The sequence below is a fragment of the Vicugna pacos genome, chromosome 3, assembly GCF_048564905.1.
Source record: "Vicugna pacos chromosome 3, VicPac4, whole genome shotgun sequence".
NCBI lineage: Eukaryota > Metazoa > Chordata > Mammalia > Artiodactyla > Camelidae > Vicugna > Vicugna pacos.
The window spans coordinates 119569715-119594845 of NC_132989.1; the positions used below are offsets into that span (position 1 = coordinate 119569715).

Here is a 25131-nt window from a genome sequence, read left to right on the forward strand (position 1 = left end):
CATGGTTTGTCCTCCTCACTTTCCCGTCCCCCTCCGTGCACCTCGTGTCTTTCCTTTGCGGGCAGGAAACAAAGCAGGGTTTGTGTCACAAAGGGTCGCATCTCTCACCACAGTCAGTGAGAGTTCTCTAGGACTCTATGTTTACTGGTATGTGTTTTGTTTATACAGCTTTATACATGAGCTAAATAAATTTAGCTCTTTTCTTTTCTGTGTTATGAAAACACAATTTATTTATAACTCACAAAAATCTAGCTGAGAGACCTTGACTGTATAAACGTGAAGAGTGCAGAAAAGCAGGAGAAACTCTGCTGTTTTAAACCTTATATATGGGTGTGTATATATACATATGGCTGTTAAGAACAGAATATATACATATTCTATATCACATGTGTATTTATATTGTAATATGTATATAAAATCAAAGTATGAGAAGGATAGGCTGCAATGAGATAGAGGAGGAGAGAAAGGGGAACATTCCTTTTTTTAATTAGCAGGACGTTCACATGAAATCCGAGTTCGGGGACTTACTGTAATCCTAACAGTGATACCGGGTTCTAAGTGTCAGCAGTAATTAATGTCGCAGCACCTTCTGCCGCGTTTTCTCCGCAAACCAAGGGGATGAGGCATTTTCCATCCATCTGAACAAAGCAACTGATCAGAATCTGGGGAGGAAAGATTTGACAGGAGTCTCCTATGAAACGGCTCAGCAGTAGCTGAAAGGCAGCTTCCTAGAACAGTGTGCGGAAACAGAAGAAAATTTCAACATACAGCCTGGGATTTTTGATATTTAAGATAAAGAGAAATTCTAAAGACACCTAGAGATTTTAGCAAAAGTAAGTTTACAAAGGTAACGTTCACATCCCAAGCGAAAAAGTCATTGTGATAAGAGAATTACAATGAAGTATTTTAGGAGATTATTGAGATGAAATGTGAGAGTCGAACGTGAGCTTTTTTAAGACACTGGGACCCTCAGTGCCGCCCTCCACCCATCGTACAGATACACGGACGCAGACACGGACATAGACGAGGCAGAGGCGGAGGCAGAGACAGAGGAGCGGGTCCATTTCGGGCTCTGCTGGCATCTGTGAATAGGTGTCCGTCTGGACAGGTGAGGAGCAGGATGAACATACAGAGAAGACTGTCCGTCACCCCACTGCTTAGGGTTCTTTGTCACGCTGTGGATAGCAACACTCAGACTCCGGGAAAGCCAGGTGAAGATTTTAACTTACCCAGAGGCAAACAGGGACGCTCCCTTCCCCAAACACATGCGAAGAAAGAGCACCGTTATTTAGAGAACACTCTCCTGCTTAAACAGTGCACGGAGCTGTGCGATCGCACAGTCGCCTTTCCAGTTACTTACTTGGGCAGGCTGGCTGGAAGTCTCTGGAGCAGGACCAGGCACTAGAAGAATAAAGGTGAGCAAGACGTGGATGCAGGAGGGAGGTGACACAGACCAGGATCGCAGAGATGAGCCAGAGACAGCGGAGCAGGAGGAGGGCGGCAAGAGGGCGTCACAAGGAACACTCCTAGGACTCTTCCCTGAGTATTTCCAAGCACATCCATCCGTTCTTCAGAAGTGCCTCCCGAGCGCTTGACGTCTGCCAGGCGCTCTGCGAGAAGCTGAGGCACAGAAGCTAAGGGCAAAGTAAGGTTGTGTCCTTTAAGGCGTCAGAGTCCGGGGGGGGAAACGCGCCGGCACGCAATCGCAGGTAAAGGCAAAGGCAGACCCGCGCCCGCGGGCGGCTCTGGGGAGGCGTGCAGGATGCCGGCCCCGTCACGGCAGAGCTACCCTGCCCAGGGAGGTCAGAGAAGGCCCCTGAGGAAAGGCAAGCTGAGCTTGGCGGATGCCTTAGAGATGGGCCACGTTCTTTCCAGAGCTTGGGGTTGACCACGGGTCTATTAACTGAAAGCGCGTGCAGACGGAAGAGAGCGTGACTCCGGGGCCGACTGAGGACAGACCGCAGCCTCGGCCTTGGTCTCCAGGCTCGCTCACTCCCAGACGCTTCTGCTCGGCGCTCCTTCTGGGAGCTCGGCCACCTCGCTGCGAGCAGCCCAGGCCACCAGGAGCCACCATCCCTGCACACGCTGCAGTCTGCCTACGAGCCCAGCTGGAAGTATCTTCCAGCCCGAGTGAGGCCGCTGGGATGTCCGGCCCAGCTGAGCTCTCACGTGTCTGATCGCAGCCACGTGCGCGGCCCAACTCGGGAAGCACGGAGCCAAGCCCGTCCAGAATTTCTGACCCGCAGACTCTGGGGCCAGAGTAAGAGTCGGTGCTTTTACACCCGTAGATGTTGGAGAGATCGTTCCTTAGCAATAGAGACCTGGTACCAGGAGGCGGGAGGCGCCAGAACTAAACCCAAACCATGTGACCCGGGTTCTGCGGCCAGACGCCAGGCGGAAGTTTGAGCGGCCCGCGCGAGGCTGTTGGAAGGGCCTTAATGGAAGCGACGAGAATGCTGCTGCAAGCCCGAGGGAAGGAGAGCTGTCAGATGGCGGCAGAAACTTGGCAGCACCGTGGCCTGTGGTAACACAGGTCGTGGAAAACGTACCCACAGGCCTGACGGTCTCACTGAGGAAACTTCTGGGCCAGACTTGAAGAGCCACCTGCCTTCGTTCTGCTGCCCGTGAAACAACGTGGGGGGGGGGGCAGGGACTGACGACCGTCTGCCTAGTCTTCGGCTGGACTGGCCGCGCCTCCTGGAGGGCCCGGCGTGGTCTTCACGGCCGGCAGAGGTTCTCCCCCGGGCGGGGGCCTCCAGGCAGAGACCACGCCAAGAGCCCTGCCGGTCAAACCCGGCCTCACAGAAGTCAAGGCGGGCTGTAAACGCCTCAATACGGTATCAGGAAGACTCAAGGAGGTTAAACCTGGAGGCCTCTGCCAAGCAGAAAAGCTCGGGGGCTTGTCTCACAGGCCCTTTAAGCCCGACGCCAGTGTTTCCAAGACCCTTGGAGCACCGTCTCTGCAGCCTCCGGGGATCCAACGTTGAATAAATTAAGTAGGTCTGTGACTGTGTCTTCGGCCTCATGGAAGGGATTATGAGCTGAAACATAAAACCCCACGGAGGTTTTGAGGGAGTGAATATCCTTGACTGACAATGGCAGAGAGTCACAGCGCAGAGAGGACTTCGGGGTCCCCCAGAGTGAAGAGGCCCGGAACGCTGCCAGGCACAAGGCCGGCCCACGTCCTGGGGGGGGGGCAGAAGCGGGAGCCCCGGGGGCAGGCCCGGCCCGCTGCGGAGGGGCTGCGCCCGCGGGGCCTGGGCGCACTCTGCGCCGGAGGCTGCCTGCCGCTCTCCCCTTGCCGAACAAGGCTGTCCGGCGCGGCCGCCCTCCCCTCACTCACGGCCCTTACCGGTGGGTTGGGCAGGCGGGCGGGGGGGGGGCTGCTTAGGTCAGGAGCCTTCGGACCAGGAGGAAGTGCACCGGAAACATGGGTTTTGAGCTGGGGGCCTTGGGGGACAGGGAGAAGCCAGCCACCCCACGACGAGCCGTGGAGAGGGAGAGCCGGGAAGCCACACGCCAGCACGCTCAGGCGCGACCAGCCAGGGGGATTCACTCCTGGGGGGATGGAAATGACCAAACCACCCAAAGAGGACTCTGAAGTTAACGTGTCTAATATGCAGAGCAGAAGGTGTAATGGGAAGACCAGGGAGTTAAAAGGGCCACCAGCCAAGGACACTGAGACGTTAAGGACGAAGTTTACCTGCGGAGAAGGAAACGCATGGGTCCCTGGAGAAGGAAGCATGGAGAGGAGGGGGGGATGCAGTGCAAGCATGTCTGTGAGGGGCTTTCTCTGAGAGGGAGGGAAATGGGAAGGGAAAGCAGGCGAGCGCGCCTGGTGGCCCCAGGGGCCCCCGCCAGCCCCGCAGGGCGAGGACCTGACCCCACAGGGCGTCAGGCCGCCTGAGGGGAGCAGTCCCACCGCAGGGAGGGTCCGGGGGAGGGGGGCACAGCGTGGGGACAGGACAGGAACAGGGCAGAGGTGGCACTACTGTTTGTGTCGGGGGTGACATTTCCGGTGGCCCCTGTGACCCCTGACAGCTGGGTAGGCGGGCGGTGCAGGAGCGCTGTGGGAGGGGGCCGGAGAGCGGGGGTGGGGGGGTGGAACCAGCATTGCAGGGGCGGGGGGGGACCTGCATCGCCCTCCGGAGGCCAGTGGTCCTGAGCGTGTGAGGGACTCCCGCCACCTGCCCTGGAAGGCCCTTCAAAAGTGCAGACCTGCAGGAAGGGGCAGCTGGGTTCACCAGTGTCCACCCTCCACAGTTCGTCGGATGCCACAGGGAAAAGCGGCACGCCTGGGAGTGTGATGTGTGACCAGGAGGGTGGCTCTCCCCTTGGACGAACGTGGACGCTGAGTCGGAGAAGGAAGAAGCAAAGAGGGAAGAGGGTTGGGGGTGGGCGGGTCCACCAAGACCGCAGGGTCGTCTTTGCGTCGCTAAATGGTGTGAATGAGAAATACAGCAGCCGTGTCGGGAAACAAAGACCGCCGTGTCCCTCGAGTCAGCAGCCGCTGCCACTGCCCCCCATCCCCCCGACTGTGAGCAGGGGGAGCTCGGGATGCGGACAAGCAGGCAGCCCGGCCTTTGCAGCCGCCCCGGGCGGTGCCCCGAGGGGACTCGGGCTGGGGAGGCACAGGACCCTGGCCCCAGGAGGCTCAGGTGCACGTCGCAGGGGTGGCTTCAGGGAGCCCAGACGCCTGCATCTTCTCATATAAGGAAAAGCGCTGAATTCCTTACCTTGAAGTATCTGCTGCTCCTTAATCCACAGTCACCTTCTGACGTTCCAGCTACCTGGTCTGTGCTGCAAAAACCCCTGCACGTCCTGGTTTCTCCCTCGCTTCTCCAGAACAGTCCCCTAGAGCACCTAAGCGGCCGCCTCCCGGGCGCAGGTTCCCACTAAGTCCACCAAATAAAGCGTAACTCTCAACTTTCAGATTGTGTGTCGTGTTTCAGTCGACAATGGAAACCAAGGAGCGACGTGCAGATGTGTCACTTGGGGAGGGGAGGGCCTGAGCGGGTCCAGGACACAGGAGAGGGTGCACATGGGGAGTAGGACAAGGTTGCTGGACAGGGAGGCGAAGGAATTACAGGGTGCCAGTCCAAAATGGCTCGGCTGGCAGGGGACCCCAGGACGGAGGGCAGCAAGCTGGAGGGTCACCCTGAGCTGGATGCAAATGACGTCACCTGAGGGAAAGGGGCCTCCGAGGGACGTTTGGCCTTGTGACCTAGAGGTCTGGAGGGTGCGATGGAGCAGGTGGTCCTGCAGTGGGGGGGAGGGGGACCACGCTCCCGGTGGAGGACTCACGTCCAGTCCTGCCCTGACCAGTGGTGGCGCCTCAGCCTCCTTACCTGCAGAGCTGGGGCTTCTGTGAAGGGAAAGGCCATGCTTGCCTCATGTGTCTGGTCCACGACAGTTCACAGAAACGTCTACCGTTGTGATTCACAATCTCAAAAGAGCAGCAGGCCCTGTTCTGTGCCAGGCACCGCGCCAGAACCTGGGACCAAGAGGTCAGTTTGTGAGCGAACGGCGGTGGGGGGTCCAGTGAAGGGATGACTCCCATGCAGAGGGTTGTGGGGCTCATGACACACAAGACGGAAGAAAGGCGTCCCAGGAAACGACGTGTCTGTGAGCAGACGGCACGTGTGACCAACCACTGCGGGAGAGACGCCCGTTAAACACAGTGACAGAGTCACCCCCACTGGCCGGGGCACAGGCCCGGCGTGAGCGGGAGCAAGGAGACGTCACATCTCCCTTCTGCTCTGCGAGGGCATGAATTCCTCCTGCCATTTCTGAGGGGCTGAAACTCTCCCGCAGCCTCTGTAAGAAGTGCAGCTTCATTTTCTCTTGTCTCCTCCGAGGTAAGAAACGTGCCAGAAACGTCTGCTGAGATTCAGACGGTAAGGACTTCTTGGAAACAAGCTGTGTCTTGGAAATAAGACAAAAATTTCCTGTTTCTTCCCTTTTTTTTAACATTTCAATCTCTGATTCTAGAATCCTTAAGGAATCAGTTTATGTCATTACACACTTTCTAAATAACATTCTTAGAAACTCGTCATGACAGATAAAAATCCAAGATGTGTGCTCACGGGACAGCATAATACTTTTTTTTGCGCGACAGTTAGAACCCTGTTAGACCTTCACTGGTTCACTTAGTATCAGTGCCTGGTGGTGTGTTAGGACAAATCACTTTGCCGTGACCTCGATGGACACCAAAGACAAAGCACAGCCCAGAGCACATCCATGAAGAGTCATTTCTAGAAATCAGAGGCATCGTCATTTTGCTTTTGGTTGTGAAGAGCATCGAACCGCAAAGACAGGGGAGGTAGGTGTGACCCTCACAGTGCGGGCAGGGCGTGGGGAAGCAGCTCAAAGTGCAACTTCAAATCATCATGTTCGCCCCCAGCCATGATCTCGTCTGGAAAGTTCTGTAAAATAAGTCAGCAGACAAGGCCAGTGCCTATGAGTGCGGATCGAGGGGGAGGTGGAAGACTGGACGTGGAAGCGCAGGACTTGAGCTTAAGAACGCGGTGCCCAGCCTCTTCGAGGACGGGGAGTGAGCCTCGCCGGGTGGGCTGGCTCCCGAGGGCTGGCCAGCAGCCACCCGCAGGACGGGGCTTCCATCCTGCCGCTGGGGCTTCAGGTCACTGCGGGGCCCACTGCACTGTCACCTCCCTCCGGGGCTGTGAGATGAGACCAGGGCATCCCAGTCACCACAGGCCTGGCCACCAGGTCGCAGATGCAGAGGCCAGCAGGGTGGCCGTTCAGCCACACAAGACGTGCTGGAGATGGGCCTGAGCACAGACCTTCCACCAGACACCTTATTTACCGTGGCGGTGACTTCTTAAAGACGTATTTATGAGGTTTCCACCAAAAGTTCCCTTGAGCTTTTCACTCCTTGGTAAGATTTTACTCCATCCTCGTGAAATGTCACAGAGCCAAGACGTGCTGACCGAACGCACTGAGGTGCTGCATGCACTGAGGCGCTGGGCGCACTGAGGCGCTGGATGCATTGAGGTCCTGGACGCACTAAGGCCCTGGACGCACTAAGGCCCAGGACGCCCTGAGGCGCTGGACACACTGAGGCCCTGGACGCCCTGAGGCGCTGGATGGGGTCCCAGAACACAAAGGGAGTGTCAGGTTTAAACTAAGGAAATCCGAATAAGGTGCGAACTTCAGTTAATAACAATGTGGCAAAATAGTTTCACAAAGTGGAACAGCGCGGCTTTCCAGTAGAAAACGTGAATAGCAGGAGAGACAGGTGCAGGACTGTGGGGGCTCCCGGAACTATTTTCACAGTTTTCCTGTAGATCTAAACTATTCTAAAAAATGAAGGTTATTTCCAAAGGGCTAACTATGCAGCCACAAGCCGACAGGCGTGTGAGGGGCGCAGACCAGCCAGCGTCCCCGGAAGGCCGCTGGGAAGCACTTAGCAGGGCTTTGATTCGCTTGCTGGTTTTCACCTAGACATCCCCTATGTTAAGTATCTAATCTAGAAAGTGTTTAGACAGCCTGAAAATCATTACAGACAAAGGAGTTGCTGAAACTGGCCAAAGTGTAGTAAAGCATTGCAAACAGCAGAAGATCGTGATAGACTCTTGAAGGGAAAGCAACGCTGTGAGCCCAGCGTGAGCTGAAACTGAGCGACAGCAAGTGAACAGCGTCACAAAGCCCCAGGGAGGCACCTCGACCTGCTAACAGGCATTACCTCCAGGTGGTGACTTTAGGGGCGACTTTAAGCTTCTTAGTTCATTTACTGTTTCAGAACTTTTTATTTCAAGGAGCTACTTCCAAAACAAGAACGTAAGATACAGTAAAAGGATTACGTTGAAAATGAAAACATGAACGCTTGTTTTTCTATCTCCAAATATTAAGAAAATAACTATACAAAGAGGCGGATCTTCCACAGCTTTTGAATTCAGACATAAAGTCAGTAAGACGAGCCGTACTTCTACAGAATCTTCTGTTTTAAAATGGCTTTTTCTTAGGGCTCCGTGTGTGTCAGTGGCGAAGGGCCAAGGCCTGCCTGCAGAAGACTGCGGTGGGATGGCCTCCCCGAGCAAACTAAAGGCTTCTGATGTGCCTGATGAGGTGAGCAAGTGATCCGAGTCCCTCGACCCCGCACCCGTAGGTCTGGAGAGCGTCTCTGTCGGTAACTTTGAAAGCACAGTGAATTCTGCACCCAGCCCGCGGGGGACGAACGGCGGGAGTGCAGCGCCCGAGGGCGCACGCCGCGGCCGCCGGCCACGTAGCAGAGCTTCTAGGCAGAGACAGTCCTGGCATCACGGAGGTCACCCTACTTTGAGATAATGCCATGGGATTCCAAGCACACGTCTTGACGTCTTGTTTCCAGGGCAACACTCCTAATAAGTCCGCGCTCTCCGTGAACTAGCGCGGCGCCTGAGGATCTCTGAACTGTGCCCATTCTATGTCTTGTTCTTTGAAACACATCACATTTCCAGGAAAAGTCTTGTATAAAATCGGACTCCCTAGAGAAATACATCAGAAAGTCCTGAGATGACTCAGGACAAACAATAATGCACCAACACTTCCGCCGGCTCCCTGCTGCGGCGGCAACATCAGGCAAGAAACACGAGCACGTGTTTTTAATCTTGAATTTTAACCTGGATGGTGGGGTGAGACGCTAGACAAATCTGTCCAAAAAGCAGTGACAAATCTGGACAGCATTGTCAGAAACGTTACTCTAGGACACTTAGGATCAAACAAACGGCCACCGAAAATAGAGAGGCACGTATTCAAGGAAAAGAAGCCCAGGTGAGAGCCCCGAGGTGCCGCGTGTTTACCGGGACGTCCCCAACCCCACACCCACCACTCCACAGCGAGGCGGCCCACTTCCTCCCGTGTGGATGGGACAGTGGACATGAGCCCCGTGGCTGCCAGAGAGGCTGCCTGAATTTGGAGTGGTGTCTGGTGTTCAACAGAAAGTGATTTCTGTGGGAAAACAAAACACAACAAAAACACCAGAAGGCGGACAGTGCAGCAAGTTCTATAAACTCAGTTCCTCACCCTTTCCCAGCCCACAGACAGTTCGTTAGCAAAGAACGGGGGCTTTTCTAGCTCTAGGTGTTTCAGCACAGCCTCTGGGTCTGACCAGTCCCCGTCTGACTGCTAAGCTGTGAGCCCTGCAAAACCAGGCTGAAATATAAAAATAAGGATTAAAAAAAAACTGAGCAGGGATGTCAGTGGCCACACGCTTCAGGGGGAACAGAATCTGCAGATTAGCCCAGACAGCCCACCAGCCAACAGACAGAACCTGCAGCAGCAGCAGCCTCCAGGGAGGGGGGTCCGTGACCCTGAGTTGCTACGATGTGTCACCTAGAACAGAAAGTCGTGACAGACGCTTGGAGACGCGACGAAACTGGAACATGTGATTCACACACGGGGGGAGAAGTGGCCACTGGAACCCGCGCGGAGAGGACCAGGTGTTGAAACTCACAGACGAGGACCTTAAAACAGCCCTACGGAATGTGGTCAAGAACTGAGGAGATCGTTTTTCAAGAATTACATGACAACATAGTGGGAATGACTCATCAGCTAGAGAATGTCAGCAAAGAGACAGGGACCATTTAAAAGAATCCAATGACGGCTCTGGAGTCGAAAAGCCCGGTGACCAAGTGACAAGACCCCTCGACAGCGTTCGGACCGAAAGCAGGTCAAGACCAGACACTCAATCTGAAGAGCAGAACAGGAGGAGAGCGAGGGAAAGTAGCAGGAGCCTGTGGGGTTTCGCCAAGCAGACTAACATATACTAAACGGGACCCTCAGGAAGGGTGGGAAGTGGCAGAAAAACGTCTGAAGAGACAAAAGCAGAAAACTTGCCCAGTCTGGTGGCGACCCCGTGCCCCCACGACGTTCAACAGACTGTAAGTAAGGTGCGCACGACGCGCGCCGCCCTGGGACACGGCACCGCCATGCTGCTGGAAACCAGGGGAAAAGACAGAACCCTAGAAGGTGCAGGAGGGAACGCCGCGGCAAGTGCAAGACAACTGCGAAGGGACGGGCACCTGGCTTCCCACGAGGGGGGCGGCACGCGGGAGGCGCCGAGAGGGCAAGATAGCCACACGCTCCACGGTCAGCAAAAATACTCTTCAAAGAGTCAAAAGGAAAAAAATTTTTCCCAGGTAAAGAAACACTGAGAGAATTTGCTGCCAGCAAACCTGTCTTAGAAGAAATTCTAAAGGATTGTTCAGACTGTAAGGAAACGACACCAGAGGGGAACTTGAATGCACATGAAGGAATAAAGCAGACCATTAAAGCGCTCATGTAAGCAGATCTAAGGACAGTACAAATATAATTTTCTAATGTTCCCTGAGGTTATTTGAAATATAATAACTTGAGACAATAATTAGAAAGCCACACCGTTGGGATTATAGACTGTGCAGAAATGAAGTATCGGATGATAACAGCACAATGGAGGAAGGGGATGAAGCTACTTGGGGTAAAAAGTGTCTATGTTTTGCCAAAATTAAGTTAGTATTAGCATGAAGCGCTCTGTGACGAGTAAAGGCCTATACTGCAGTCCCCAGAGCAGTGTTTCTCTAGGAAAATAGCATTAAAAAGGAGTGAAGATGGAACATTAGAAAACGGCTTTTTAATACACAAAGAAGTCATTAAGAAAGAACAGGGGACCAAAAAGGACATGGATATGAAGAAAACAAACAGCAGGACGGCAGAAATAAGTCCAGCTATATTAATAAATCCAATAAGTGCAAATGAGTTAAACATTCCAATCGTAAACCAGAGATTGTTTTACGGGATTCAAGACAAAATAAGAACAAGAAAAACAAGATCCAAAGTTATGCCCTGCATAAAACACCCACCTTAGATTCAGACCATCATCTCTCATGAGCACAGAGGTTCTCAACAAAGCGTCAGCGGACCGAAGTCAGCGGCGTGAAAGGAAGTGTCGCTCACCACGAGCAAGGAGAATTGACCCAGGAACCCAAAGTGGCTTTATAACCAAGATGAACGAGTTCACTCAAGTCCATTGCTAGCATAAAGTGGGGGGGTATATGATCATCTCAATAGCTGCAGGAAGCGGATTTCAGAAACCCAGCAACCATTCGTAACTAAAAGTGCTCAATACTGGAAACAGATGGAAACATCTTAATAAAGGACGGCCACAGAAATCTTAACACTCACTAACTTAAAGAGACTGGAAGCTTTTCTCCCTAAAACCAGAAACAAAGCAAGGGTGTCCCTTCTCCTGATTTCTGTTCAGTGCTGGACCGGAGAGTCCAGCCAGTGCAATCAGGCAAGAAAAAGGAAAGAAGCCGTCCCTCTGGGGAAGGAAAAAGAAGCCGCTGCCTTTGTGGCAAGACGCCGTGTGCGGGAAACTCCAGGGAGTTCACAAAAACCTCTGCCGGTCCAAGTAAGGGAGACGGCGCGGGAGGAGGCCACCCGCTCCACGTGGGAGACAGGTGCTTCGGCGTGCTTGCCCTGAACCCACCAAAAATAAAGAAACAATTCCTTTCATGATTGCGTCACAGAACTGAAATAATCAGAAACACACGCGGCTCAGCAGAGGCAAACCTTCCGTGGTGTCCTCTCCGTGCTCCCGTCTTTTTCCTCTCCCTCTGTGGACGGGTGGGATTTTTCCGTGCATCTTTTCCTCTGTTTTTATTGTTCAGCCTGATTTTCCCCGCAAAGAGTTTCAAGCCCAGTAGTTGGCTTTTCACCCCTTGTCTGGTCTCCGGGTCCTGTCTGTCTGGGCAGCTGCTTCCGGTTCGTGGGGCGTCAGGGCTCCATCCTTGCAGACCGACCACCTGCAGGGAGCTCCTGCCGGGTGGGAGGCCCCTCCCCTGGGATGCAGCCCCACTTCCATAGCCCTGGAGGATCTCTGTGGGCCCGTCCTCACAGAACAAGGCACGTGCTGGCCTGGTGCTGGCCGCCCCGGACCGCAGTGGGGCCCAGCTCGCTGGAGGGGTGAGCCGCGTGGCACCAGCCCAGAGACCCGCAGCCACTCCCCTGCCTCCCCGGAGAAGCCCTCCCACCCTGCCGGGTGCCCCCAGAGCCGAGACCGAGAAGGCTCACAGCTGTCACTCCAGCTTCCCTCCAGCTCCTGGGGCGACGCGGGGCAGGGGCTTGAACCCTCTCAACCCAGTGTCCTGACCCGCGGGGGGACAGCACGGCTGAAGGGGCAGACAGTAGCCAAGCCTGCCGAGGGACCCGGGCCAGAAGGGGGCGTGGAGGCGCATCACACGTCTCAGCGCCCGAGGCCCTGCTCCTGGCAGGAGCGAGGGGCCCTGGAACAGAGGAAGGGGAGCCACCTCCCGGGTCCCCGCGAGCGCGAGGTGAACAGCCCGCGGGCCCTCGGGCAGGGCGGGCCTCAGCTTCGTTCTGAGGAGAGCGTCAGGTCGGTTCACGACGACGCTTGGAAAGTTCTCGTTTGTGTGTTTGTTTCGGTTTAGGGTTTTGGGGGGTTTTTGGTCTCACTGTGAAAACAGCTTCACTGCTGTTCTGGTTTGTATAATTTGCACACGCTCTTTGGAATAACTTGAACAATGCGTAGGAGTGGAAGAGAGAGCTGAAACAGTCCCACCATCCTGAGACGACCCCTTTAACCATTTGTTGACAGTGTTTGCAAATATTTAAATGTTGTATAAATACCAAAAAATGCCAGAGCCGCCGTGCCCAGCGCTAAAGCGGGGGCCACAGGGCCGCCCTCCAGGGAGCCGTGCACCCCCGCCCAGGATTCCCAGACCACCCCCACCCCCAGAGTAACTGACACCCCAGAGTGAGTTAAGGTGTGAACTGGAGAAGAGTCACAACTCAGACGTCGTGAAATGTTTATTATTCGGATGAGGGAGGAACGCTCCCTAACCAGGCACCTTACTGATCTCTGCCCACCGTGTTAAATACTTGAATATTTTTCACACGGTCAAATGGCCTTCAGGAAAAACCACGAAGCCTTTTTTGTATTTGCCAGTCAGCTTAGCATAATTTTATACGTTGGGTTACATCCGTAACAATCTTGTCAGTATTCGGAAGTTAAGTTAACCAATGCTCAAAGAAAACAAAAACAAAACAAAACAATGAAACCTCAAGTTCACCAAATTTAATCCCCCTCAATGTTCTGTTCATTGAGAACGGACACATTTAAAAGAGGAGAAATGGTTTTGCACGCCAGGAAAGGACTATTAAGAGCTGAGCTGCCATTTTCACACTAAAATGCATTACACTTCATGATGCAGCATGGATTTGGTGAGAGCTGAGATCATGGCCAACTTGCGCCAACTTGCATCCAGCAGTTAGAGACTGACCTGCATGCCGACCGGTGCCAGGAAGGAAGGAGGGGGAGAAGGACCAGGAAGCCCACTGCCCAGCTCCAGAATGCCCCCCCGCCGCGAACGTGGCTGGCCAGGCGCTGCGGGCGCTGCGGTCGTCAGGGGAGCCTTGCTGCACCTCCCATTAAGAGACTGTTCATTTTCCAGGGACATGTTAACACCACCACCACCACAGCCCCTGGTCCGGCCCTGGGCTTTCAGAGGTTATTTTCGTCACCCTGATAAGGCCCGGAAGAGGCAGCCTGGCTATAAAAAGCCGTCCTCGGCCTGCTGGCTGGGAGGAGCCACGCCGCCCAGCGGGCCGGGCTCTCCTCCCGCCTGGGCACAGAGGCAGACACGCCACAAGCCGCAGCCGACCTGACGCAGGTCTGGACAGAGAACCCCACAGTTCTCCTCGAATTTAAATTCCCAGCAGAAAATGAACAAAACCAACCTGAGAGTCAAAAGGGACTGGAAAACAGAATCAGAAGCCCCTCCCTCCTTAAGACCCCTTTGCACACGATTCTCCGCACTTGGCCTCAGGCCCCCCAGCTGGTACCCCCGGCTCTCGCTCACTCTCCTTCCAGCGTCCTTCGTCTTTCATCCAGTCCGGACTCCAGCATCAGGAGCTCTCAGCACAGACCCAGCCCGCGGGGCGGCTGTACCGCCGGTCTCCTACGGCCACAGTGGCGGGTCCGTGGGTGTCCGCTCCGGGGCGCCCCGAGAGGGACATGCAGGAACTCAAGGTTTAACTTAGAGCTGTTTCCTAAAACACTTATTTTTTATGAAAAGGTATTGGAAGTGCTTCAGGGTTGAGCTAATTCCAAGATGCTGTGTTGGAAATACACATCCTTTATGACGACAAGGTTGACGTCTCTTCTGTTAACACCTTTCCTGAAGTTTCAGGAGTCAGTGGTGCTGGCTGTCTTTGGTAAAGATCATTTTTTGAAAGTAGAAAATTACACTTCAAAAGGTGTTGTATTTGCTTCCTTTGAGGTGGGCGATCGCAACCAAAAATAGTGTATGTATCTTCAGGTTGCAGCATAATTATGTGGGAGAAAAAGAAAGTCGAGATTACGAGCCCCAGACCACGCAGCTGCAGCCGGCAGGCCAGGCGCGCTGTGCTTCTGTGCGCTTGCAGGAGGCCTCATGGAGATCGCCGGTGCAATCTATTTTTATTTTTTACAGGTATTTAAGCAGTTTCTCTGCACAGTGGCCTTAAAATAGCCACTTCACCGTTTTGTTTTTCAGCATTCACGAAGTGGCTAACGCCGCCCTGCGTAAGCCTTCCCACTTTAGGAAACGAGATCATTGTATACAGTAAGACCCCTCAGGCGCTGCACATCCCGAGATCGCAGTGCTCGGCGGTCTCCCCCACAAACGTCTGGAAAGAGCAGATCGCTGCGTGAAGTGTTAACACCACCGCCGCCGTCAGCTACGGCCTGTGAGACGCTGAACTTCCGTCGCCTTATTAGAAGTAAGAGCCCAGGTTTCTCAGTCCAGGGAAGTTTTGTGTGGAGTCTGCGAGCCCCAGGGTGTTTCGGTCCCTCCCGGTAAGTGGGTGGCGGCCCGGACAGGGACAGAGGCGCTGCAGGCTCCCCTGTAAATGGGGGCCGCGGGCTGGCTGGCTGCTTTTTCTTTGCACTCACAGGTCTGGAAGCGCTTCAGGGCTACGTTCTCGGTTTGCTTTAGAAATGCACACAAGTTGCGTCTCATCAGCTAGGAATGTTTCTGTTCCTTGGCCAATTTCGGCACCTCTGCCTTTAAGTGTGGCTCCCCCGCCCTCGAGGGGTCCAGGTGGGCCTGAGGACTTGCAGGTGGGGGCTGAGGGTGCTGAAGGCATGAGATAAGGGTGCTGGCCCACGAGTCAGTGTGCGAGCCGGGAGCCAGCAGCCTGTGGGAAGTGGCGGACCAGGCAAGTCTGCTTTCTTTCCAAAAAAGGAAAGGTCTGCTAGAGGTGGGAGAGCAGGGGGCCTTGGGGTGCACAGAGGCATGAGGCGTGAACTGCGCGGTGCACTGGGCAGCCCCGCGGCCCTGCCGGCCCTGGGGAGGGTACCCGGGAGAGCAGCCGGCCAGCAGGAGCAGCAGAGCCCGCCCCGCCCCGCCCCACTGCCGGCCGCAGCCAGAGCCGCAGGACGCAGGACGGTGCGGCCTCTCGTCCTGGCACGTCTGATGCGGGGGCACAGCTGGCCGGGTTCCAGGGCCCTCCCCCGGGGCCAGCGGCAAGCTGAGGGCCTGCACAGCCCTCTGAGTTACTAGAGACAGAGCCCCAGCCCAGCCCCTTGGGCCTGGAAGCTCGGGTCGGGCTCTTCTCCGACAGCCCATGGCGGGTGGGGGTCTGGCACTCGCCCCCCACTTTCTGGCTGCATCTGTTGGTCTGCCACCTCCCTCCTTCAGCTCAGTCGTCCCCTCTTTTCTCTGCCTGTCAGTCTCCTTCTGTCCCAGGGCCAACACACTCTCTCCAGGTAGCAGAGAAGTGGCTGCTTTTGTATGGATCTTTATCGTCTCACCAAGTCACCCAGAAAGGCTGTAAGTAAGCGAAATTAAAACGTGGTTGCCTGGCTTCACTGAATGAGAACCCGGCGACCCAGGCCGGGCCCCGTCCCTTCCGTCCACCCACCGGGTTCCTGAGGACAAACGTGATGGCAGGTGGTACAGGCGTCCTGGAGCCAAGAGGTGAGATTCTCGAAGGCAGGAGGGTAGCTTTGCGGGGCGCTGGCACGGGATTCCGGGCAGGAAGTTATTACGCAGAGGCACGTCCCCACCGCAGGCGCTGACACCAGCAGGACTGGGTGCACCTGCACATTTTTCTCATCACCTTCGCATCTTTCTTTTTTTTTAATTGAAGTCTAGTCAGTTTACAATGGGTCAGTCTCTGGTGTCCAGCATCCTGTCTCAGTCATTCATGTATATAAATACATAGATTTGCTTTCATATTCTTTTTCATTAAGGTTATGCCAAGATGTCGAATATAGTTCCCTGTGTTACACAGAAGAAATTTGTTTTAATCTATTTTTACACATAACGGTTAACATTTGCAAATCGCAAACTCCCAAATTCATCCCTTCCCACCACCTTCCCCCGGTAACCATGGTTGTTTACTACGTCTGCGCGTCTGTTTCTCTTTTGTAGGTGAGTTCATTGCTGTCTTTCTTCCTTTCTTTGTTTCTTTCTTAGATTCCACATGAGTGATACCATATGGCATGTTTTCTCCCTCTCTCTGGCTCACTTCACTGAGAACAACAATTTCCAGATCCATCCGTGTTGCTGCAAATGGCTTTATTTTATATTTTTCACAGCTGAGTAGTGCTCCATTGTATAAATACACCACAGCTTTACCCAGTCACCTGTCGATGGACATTTATGTTGCTTGTACGTCTCGGCTGCTGTAAATAGTGCTGCTGTGAAAACAGTGCTGGCGGGAACGCAGTTTGGTGCAGCCATTATGGAAAACAGAATGGAGATTCCTCAAAAAACTAAAATTAGACTTACCATGGGATCCAGCTGTCCCACTCCTGGGCATATATCCAGAGGGAGCTCTAATTCAAAAAGATGCAAGCATGTTACTTAAAATGTCTCAACTACAGCTCAGCCGCCTGTGTGAAGGGGTCGCTGTCTTTATACAAATACTTTCAGTTGCTTGGATGACAGTTTGTTGTCTTCACTGATGCTGACAACACCAGCGCATTTGGATGACGTGAGATCAGGGCCAAAGGGCAGACACTGAGTAAGTTCTTACTGCTCACCTGCTTCAAACAGCTAGGACTTAAAAGAAAATTGGAAAAAGAATCTAAACTCTCCCAAAGAGGCCTCTAAAGGGGCCTGTCCTGTGGAGCGGCCCACAGTGCAGAGGGGGCGGGGGGCACGGACGGGCGTTTGGGGCGAGCACCCCCGGGTCAGCCTGGCTGACAGGCGGGGCCGGCGCCGAGGCGAGCAGACGGAGGGTCACGGAGACAGGAGCCCGGCGGGCGGCACGCTCAGCTCCCTGACGCCGGACGCGAGCTGCAGGCAAAGGTGCTGGGGATTCTGCCTCAAAGCAGAGCAGAGCACTTCTGAGTCCAGAGAGGTGGAGGGTCTGCACGCGGGAGACAGAACGGCCGAGCGCTCTCTGAAGCCGCAGGACACAGACCCGGCGGCCCGCAGGCCGTGTCCCAGGCTCCCGAGGGCATACGCTGAAATTCCAAGTAAGCGTTTACCTTTAAAGCAGGTAAAGAGTAATTTTTAAACATATGGCTGCTGTCCGCGGTGGTCACTGGGCCCAGCAGGGCTCCTGAGGGGGCGGAAGTCGCGGGCGACGTGGGTGAGGGACAGTCTTAGCTGGGGCTGCACTTGGTGTCAGTCCCTCACGTGAGGAAGTTTTTTGAGGACCTCTGCTTGGATGCGGGTGAAACAGAAACAGACTCACAGACAGAAAGCAAACCAGAGGTTACCGGGGGGGGGGGCACAAGTTAAATTAGGGGAGTGGGATTAACATACACATACGGTGTACACGGAATCGACAAGCAACAAGAATGGACTCGGAGGCGGAGGCATAGCTCAGAGCGAGAGCGTGTGCCAAGCATGCACGAGGTCCTGGGTTCAGTCCCCAGTACCGCCATTAAAAAGATAATCAAATATCCCCTCCTACAAAAAAAAAAAGCTTAAAAAAAGAACACACTGTGCCACACAGGGAATTATACCCACTGTCCTGTGATAACGTGCAATGGAGTGTAATCGCCAAAAACACTGAGCCACTGTGCTGTGCACCTGGAACTAACCCCACATTACAGATACTTCAACAATAACAAGTTTTATAAATACTTCAGTAAAAGGGAAAAAGCAGTCCCAACTGCAAAGAAAGGCCTAAGGGTGTGGGGAAGACAGACTGCAAACGAGCCGGCAGAACACAGCACGAGAGGTGTGAACAAGCAGGTCCACAGAGGACCAGGCACGGAGGGCAGCGGGGGCCGCGGCACAGGACGGGGCGGCGCTGCCGGAGGGGCGTGGAGGGTCCTGACCGCCTTCTAGGTGGGGCTTGAGCCTGTTTATCAGGGAGACAGCCCACGCAGCGATTCAGGAATCCAACGTGAACACGTGAAAGGAGGGAAGGGAGGTCTCGGGCTGGGAGGGAGGCAAAGAGAAAAGAGGGATCTTGCGTCCTCTGAGCAACCGGTGTCCTTGGACACCTGTGTACACACCCAGACTCACATGCCGAGAAGACCGATGTGAAACCCTGATGAGGCGGGTCAAGATTAATCGAAGACAAGCGTCACTGAAAAGTATCACAAACAGTAGAAACATTTTAAATACTGCAATTTTATCGCTGGAGGAAGCTGTAACTGGTGACAACGGCTCACAGCATAACGTACGCTGCATCGTGCTGATGACGCCAGCAACACCCCGGGGAAATTGCACCTCGTGTGTCTTGAAAACCAGATCGCAGTGGTGTGCCCAGCCCAGCCCAGCCCAGTCTGTGAACCCGCAGAGTGTGACAGAGACCCTGCCCACGGCGGTGCCACCACGCCCCCTGCTACCTCCGCAGACAGGAACGGCGGCCAAGACAGTCCGCGATGTCACCCGCACAGAGGGGCGGGGGGCAGGGAGGCTGCAATGAAACACAGCTGTAATGCCAGACTTCTCCCTACTTTGAAAATTTTCTGGACTGTGTGTGCTTCGTTTTAGATTTAATAAGATTATAAATGCCATTTGCTTTTCGAGTGCAGAGACGAAGGGCAGAGTCGTGGGTGCCGAGGAGGCGGGACGGCGGCTGCGGTCCACCAGGGCCGGCGGGGCCCACGAGGTGCCTGCACCCGCCCCGCGCCTTCACCCCAAGATGCAGCTGCCCGCCCCCAAGCCTCTGCCACGCAGGGAGCGAGGCCGCCCCTTCACTCTTCGGTGTGTCGCGTTTTGCAGTTTTGGTCTTTCCCTCTCCTGAAGCCAAGCTCCAGCGGGCAAGGCCCGTGCGCCCGGGGCTGGGTTCCGGGCGCCCAGCGTGCCACGTCTGGTGCGTTTTCCTTCTGTCACACACGACTCCAATCTGGTGCCAGGAGCTGGATTCAGTCACTTGGGTCTGAGCGAAACTCTCCCTCTTGGGAGGTGGGTAAACCCAAGAGTGCTTTTACAAATCAGAAATTGTGGTAGATTATTTCATAATTGCTCAAATTGGAGAAAGTTCGCTTAGAATCGCCTGCCAGGAGAAACAGGCCCCCAGCCACCTGCCCACCTGGTCACCGCTCAGGAGAGAGCCAGCCCCCACAGCGGCAGGGACACCCGCTTGTCTGTCCCCGTGAAGACACGTGTGTGAGGGCTCGTTCAGCAGCCGCCCTCGTGGGGCTCGTGTCTGAGTTCCCTCTGTAACACGTGGGAACAGCCCACAGAGGACCAGGCACTTCTGAGAGGAAGCAGGAGCGCCACGACCACACAGGCAGACAGTGCCCCCTACAATATTACAAAGTCCACTGATTATACCACGCGTCTCCCCAAGGAGAGAGGAAGACTGCAGAGGATGCCAACGTGTAAAGGTAGGAGCAAGAGGGGCTGTGGGGGTAGATGGCTTGGATTCAAATCTGAGCTCTGCTAACTAGCTGTGTGACCTTAGGCAGGTTGCCTAACCTTTCTGTGCCTCTGTCTCCTCATCTGTAAGCTGGAGTGATGAGGGTAGCCCCTCCAAGGAGCCTCATGAGGATCACACGGGATTGCCGGGCATGGTGCTCAGAACACGGTCTGCTCCATTCCACCTCTGCTGCCAGGTGGTGAGTTTAAAGCCAGACAGACAGGTGTGACGGGGTCCAGGTCCTTCACTGGCTGTGTGGTCCGGGGCCAATTACCCAACTCTTTTCAAGAGAGATTATGACGTTTATGAGTAAGGTTGGGTATTAGTGAAGGTTCTCCGGACAAACCAACAGGATGTAAACATATGTGTGTATAGAGAGAGGGAGAGATTTATTTTAAAGAATGGCTCGCACAATTACGGAGACTCAGAGGCCCCGAAGCCTGCTGGAGAGGCCAGCAGGCTGGAGGCTCACGGAAGAGCTGCAAGTTGAGTCCACAGCCCTCTGCTGACAGGTCCCTCCTGCTCAGGGGAGGTCAGCCTACAATTCCCCTTCCCACTTCTATCCAGCTCTTCAGCTGAGTGGACAAGACCCACCCACATCAGAGAGGGCAACCTGCTCACTCCGTCCACCAATTTAAATGTTAACCTCACCCAAAAACCAACTTCACAGAAACATCCAGAAAAATGCTTAACCCAAGATCTGGGCACCGTGGCCCAGCCACGTGAACACATAAATGGGCCATCAGAGACATGATGTGGCTGTTACCAGGAACTTGTCCCAGAATCCATGGTCCCCACCACCTCTCTCCAGAGATGCTGAAGCAGGCCCCACACGGCGGGTCATCAAAGTGCGTGATGGATGCTGGTGCAACGGTTCACACACAGCAGCCCGTGAGCGTGGGGAAGCTGTGACTTTGATGCGTTCCATGATGGCAGAGAAAGCCACAAAGGGCTTATTTTGTCCTACCTAGGCAGATAAGTTTTCACATCAAGGACTGGCCACCGTCATCCCCCGTCTAGACCATCGGTTCTGGGAACATGAAGGCATCTGCACCCCCAGCACGGGCAGCATCCCGTTCAGAGCAAGCGCTTGCGGAAGGCCCGGGAAGCTGGACGAGGCTGCCCATCCAGCCCTGCAGCAGTCCCACTGCCCACCGCTCGGAGTCGGAGGACCTGCGCAGGGGCTGGGGACAGTGTGGAACACGCTGGGGCAGAGCGTCTTTAACTAGTCTCAGGACGGCCCTGGAGAAGGAAAACACCGTCTGCTGCTGCAGTTTTGACCTTAGGAATAGGACTTACCCCTAGTTTCCTTGAAATGCTCTGTACACAAGAGAGCTACGAGCAAACGGTTCAACAGAAGAGGGGTGCTGTCTCCACGCTAGCTCACGCGCGTAGTCCTTCCCCCACAGGGCGGAAGAGGCTTTCCAAGGTGATCTGAAATCACAGAATACTTACACCACGGAAAGCTACTGGCTTTCACTTTCCCCGACAGCAGCCGAGTCACAAACCCAACCCCGGATGAACCTGCAGTGTTCTCCCCACAAAGGCTGCGGGGAGAAAGCGCGATAGTGGTCAAGGCACTGTACCCAGCAGGCGCCGCCGTGACACGAGTCAGCTTCCGAGGGGCTGAGGGACGGTCGTCTGGCCGCAGTGAGAGCCCCTGGCAAGTGCACCTGTCTTGAGCGCCTTGAACTGGCCACACCGCTGTCTGCGTCCAGCGTGGGCGAGCAGTGTCCTCCGCTGTCTCTGGGACGGTGGGGATGCCCACAGAGGCAGGTGCAGAGCTGGGGGGCAGCATGCGTAATCTTATTCCACCAGGTGGGGGTTTTGGCCTCTGCAGAACAGCTCGAAGGACGAGGCTTAGAGCATTACTCACAGCCCTTGAGGAGGAGCTGAAGGCCCTCGACTTTGCTTAGTGGCTGAACTATGGTTATTTTGCCTTGTTTGACTGTTCTCCTTTCTCTCTGCACTTTCTCACTTCTCTGATTAAATTTGCCCCTGGGAACCCAGGGAAGGCCTCGGAGACTAAAGCTTTTTACAGACAAGGGCTCAGATGTGGGGTCTGGCCCCAGGAGGCCGCACAGGGACCTGCTCGGTGTCAGCCCAAGTTGTCAGTCATTAGACCGAATCTGCTCCTTTTTCCTCATTAAAACAAACACAAGAGACAGCCAGCACTCGTCGTGGTCCCCGCTCCCCACCCGTGCGAGACGGGCTCACAGCCCACACATGAGCACGTGTGGAGGCAGAAATACCCGCCGGGGCCAGCATCAGCACTGGCGCCTGGGGCCCCTCACAGCACCGTCTCCATGAGTGAAATGACCCCCAGAGTGAACGCTGTGTGGCTTAGGCATAGCGCTTTAAAGAAATGCCTATTCTGCTCTTTACCTGTTTGGTTTTGTTTCTGCTCTTCTGAAGTTCACTTTCTGGCCCACAAGCTTGTAGAATGCGTCTGGGTTCCAGTCCAGCAGATTTCATCCCGAGATTCACACACATCATTTTGTAAAATCCTTTTGAAGTTCTTTGCTTGCTTTCACGCGTCCATCCGCTTGGGTTTCAGGTCAGCAGCAAACACAACAGCTGTGAAATCAGCTGGTGCGCCCGCCGGCGCGACCACGTGGATGCGGGACCGGAGCCACACGCATCGGAGCCTCTCTTGCTCCTCTCGGCGCTACCTCCCTTCCCGCAGCATCGGCTGGAGGTGGGCGTCTCCCATCATGACCTCAGCACGAGGGTGAGTTCGTCTGGAGATTTTCAGCAAAACCGCCTTCTCTGCGTTGCTACCGTGGAAGGCTGTGAAGGGACAGGCTGCAGGGCATGAGGGAAACATCTGCACACGGTCATATTCAAGAAGTCCTTACTTTATGTTAAAACTTTACAGGGTCCCGGAATTTGGAGAGGAAAATACAGACCGAACACGTTTCAGAAAACAGAAAATGCACTTCTATTTTATCCTGTGATTCAATCCATCGCCAAGATACCTCAAACTATTAAAATGTGAATACGTGACTTCACGATACTGTTTCTGAAGAACCGGGGACCAGCTGTAAGGTCTGTACGGGAGGGGACCAGGGACAGAGCCACCTCTGTGTGTGCCGGTGTGACAGGTGACTTCAAGGAGACCTGAAAGTACCCGCCAGACGGGGTGTTTACAAAGGACACATGGTCAGGACTCACACGTCCAGATGGACCCACAGTCAAGGACACTGGCTGCATCTCCATCCTTCCTGGGGAGCTGGTTTTAAGAGCGTGAGTTTCTCCATTGAGCTGCCTGCCCGCTGGGAAAAGCAGAGGCAGGCCCAGCCTCCTCGCATCCCCTCCGGAGAAGCCGCCCTCCACGGGGGACACCAGCCAGACTGCCTCTGATGGCTTCTGAGGGTCATCCCATCCTGTTTAGACGCGGACGCTTGCTCTGCTTCAGGCTCAGTGGTGACCGCAGGCTACGTTTCCCTGAATGTCCTACCAGGACCCACCTCCCAGTCTGTCCCCCTGAATTTCTCCACAGAAACCACAGAACAGCAGCAAACGTTCACAGCCACAGCCACATGTTTTTCTGGATTTAACTTAGTTGCTCGAACTGTCTATCATTCTTCTTTGGGGTCAGGCTCACTCATGCCTCAGCTGCACACAGGCCCCTTCAGGCCCCCGCCTCGCACGTGCCCCCTCACGGTTCAGTCTGAGATGCTGCACAAGCGAGCTGCTCCTGGACGGAACCAAGGTCCACCCATGAGCCAGACGACGGCGCCGCATCCCCGCACGGCGCGCTTTTCCCCGAAGGCATCCTCATGACCTTTGCCACAGGTGCTATGACCATCAACTGTGACCTTCACCGACAATCGTCACCCACACTGTTGCCCTTGGCACTGGCCTCTGACCACTCTCAGCCATCATCCACTGCCTGCGACCTCTCAGGACCATCACCTGTGACCAGAACCACGACTGCAGGACTGTCCCTGGATTTGGACGCCCTGCAGTTGAAGCTTACAGGACACAGTCTGACAGCAGGACAGAGCCAGGATCGAGGTCAGCATGATTCTTGGACAGAAATGGTGCACCCTTCCCCTGGGAGAGGTGGGCAGGCCCCAGCAGGACCTTCTTTCTCCTGGGCCCTCGCGGACACCCGCTGTGGCCTCCACGGATGAGTGGCCCTGCCCAGACGGCACAGCCCTGCCCCGAGCGTCGGGCCGGCGGAGGCAGGGTCCGAGCGCGATGGCCTGTGCGCTGCAGCATTTTGGGGGTTTGCTTCAGGTCACCATGAAACTCCGAGTTTGCAGTGTTTCCCATCAAGGGACTTAGGTTTAATTCCCAATATAGTCATTTTCAAAACAAGTGGTGTTTATGAATCCGTGAGCTAGACCCGGCTGGGAGCCAGGGGAGGTGCGGACCGTGTGCCCACCCTGTTCGCTCTGCTGACGGACAGTGGCCACGATGAGCACTGCACGTATTTTGTCCTGTTTTAGAACTAGAGGCTCGTTTGTCCACTCAGTACTAGAGCCATTTTAGCGGTTTGAATGTTAGTCTTCGTTTCGAGATTCCAAGAAGCCTTCCGTGTAAACTACAGGCTGTATTACCGTCCCCCTGACGTCCTGGTCCCTCTTTCCTTAGCTCTCAGTTTGCTTGCTGTGTCTAATTTTTAACCCTCAACATGTAACGTTTCCTTCTTTTCCACCCCAGGGCCGGTGGGTGAGCTGGAGCAGCACACAGGGGGTGTCGCGCACCTTCGCTGACTCTAGCCTTTCCCTTTGGCGTTTGGGTTCTTCCTAAAGAAGAACTTCTTGACCAGGGAACGGATGAGTCTGTTTTAAATGGAGGCCTACCTGCTCCCCTTCCTGAAGCAGCCTGATGGGGAAACAGTCTAAAATCACACATGGTATTTAGCACGTTAATCGGTACTTTGGAGCATGTGTAAAAACACATGAACAGGTGTACACGTGTCTGTGTGTCAACAGACAAACGTGCATAACAGACATACGTACGTGTTGTGTATATGTGCACGCGGGTGGTCGATACATTTTGTTCTATGTCTGAACGGGTCCTTGATGCCAACACCCTCTGAGCAGGACAAAATAGGTCACAGTGGCTTGGATATTGGAGGTTTCAGAAAACAACAATCTTTCCTGTGAGTTCTTCTCCACCGTAATGCAATACGCAGACGCACAAATATTGCAGTTACAAGCTTTAATATTTAACCGCGGCCGGCCGGCCGAGGCGCGTTTCTCATTTCCAGGGGGCCCGGTACGCGGGGAGGACGGCGAAGCCGTGCCTGCGCCGGGGCCGCGGGGCACAATATGCTCTGTGGTCGGAGCGCGCCGTGCAGGA

At 54.8% G+C, this 25131-nt stretch overlaps 1 long non-coding RNA gene across 1 annotated transcript; it reads left to right on the top strand.

Annotated features, from left to right (window-relative positions):
- Positions 1-12999: 12999 nt before the first annotated feature.
- Positions 13000-24155, top strand: LOC140695729 (uncharacterized). The gene is made up of 5 exons (XR_012071582.1): positions 13000-14836; positions 15713-15959; positions 16461-17467; positions 22373-22546; positions 22694-24155. It is a non-coding gene; the product is annotated as an uncharacterized lncRNA (long non-coding RNA).
- Positions 24156-25131: the final 976 nt, after the last annotated feature.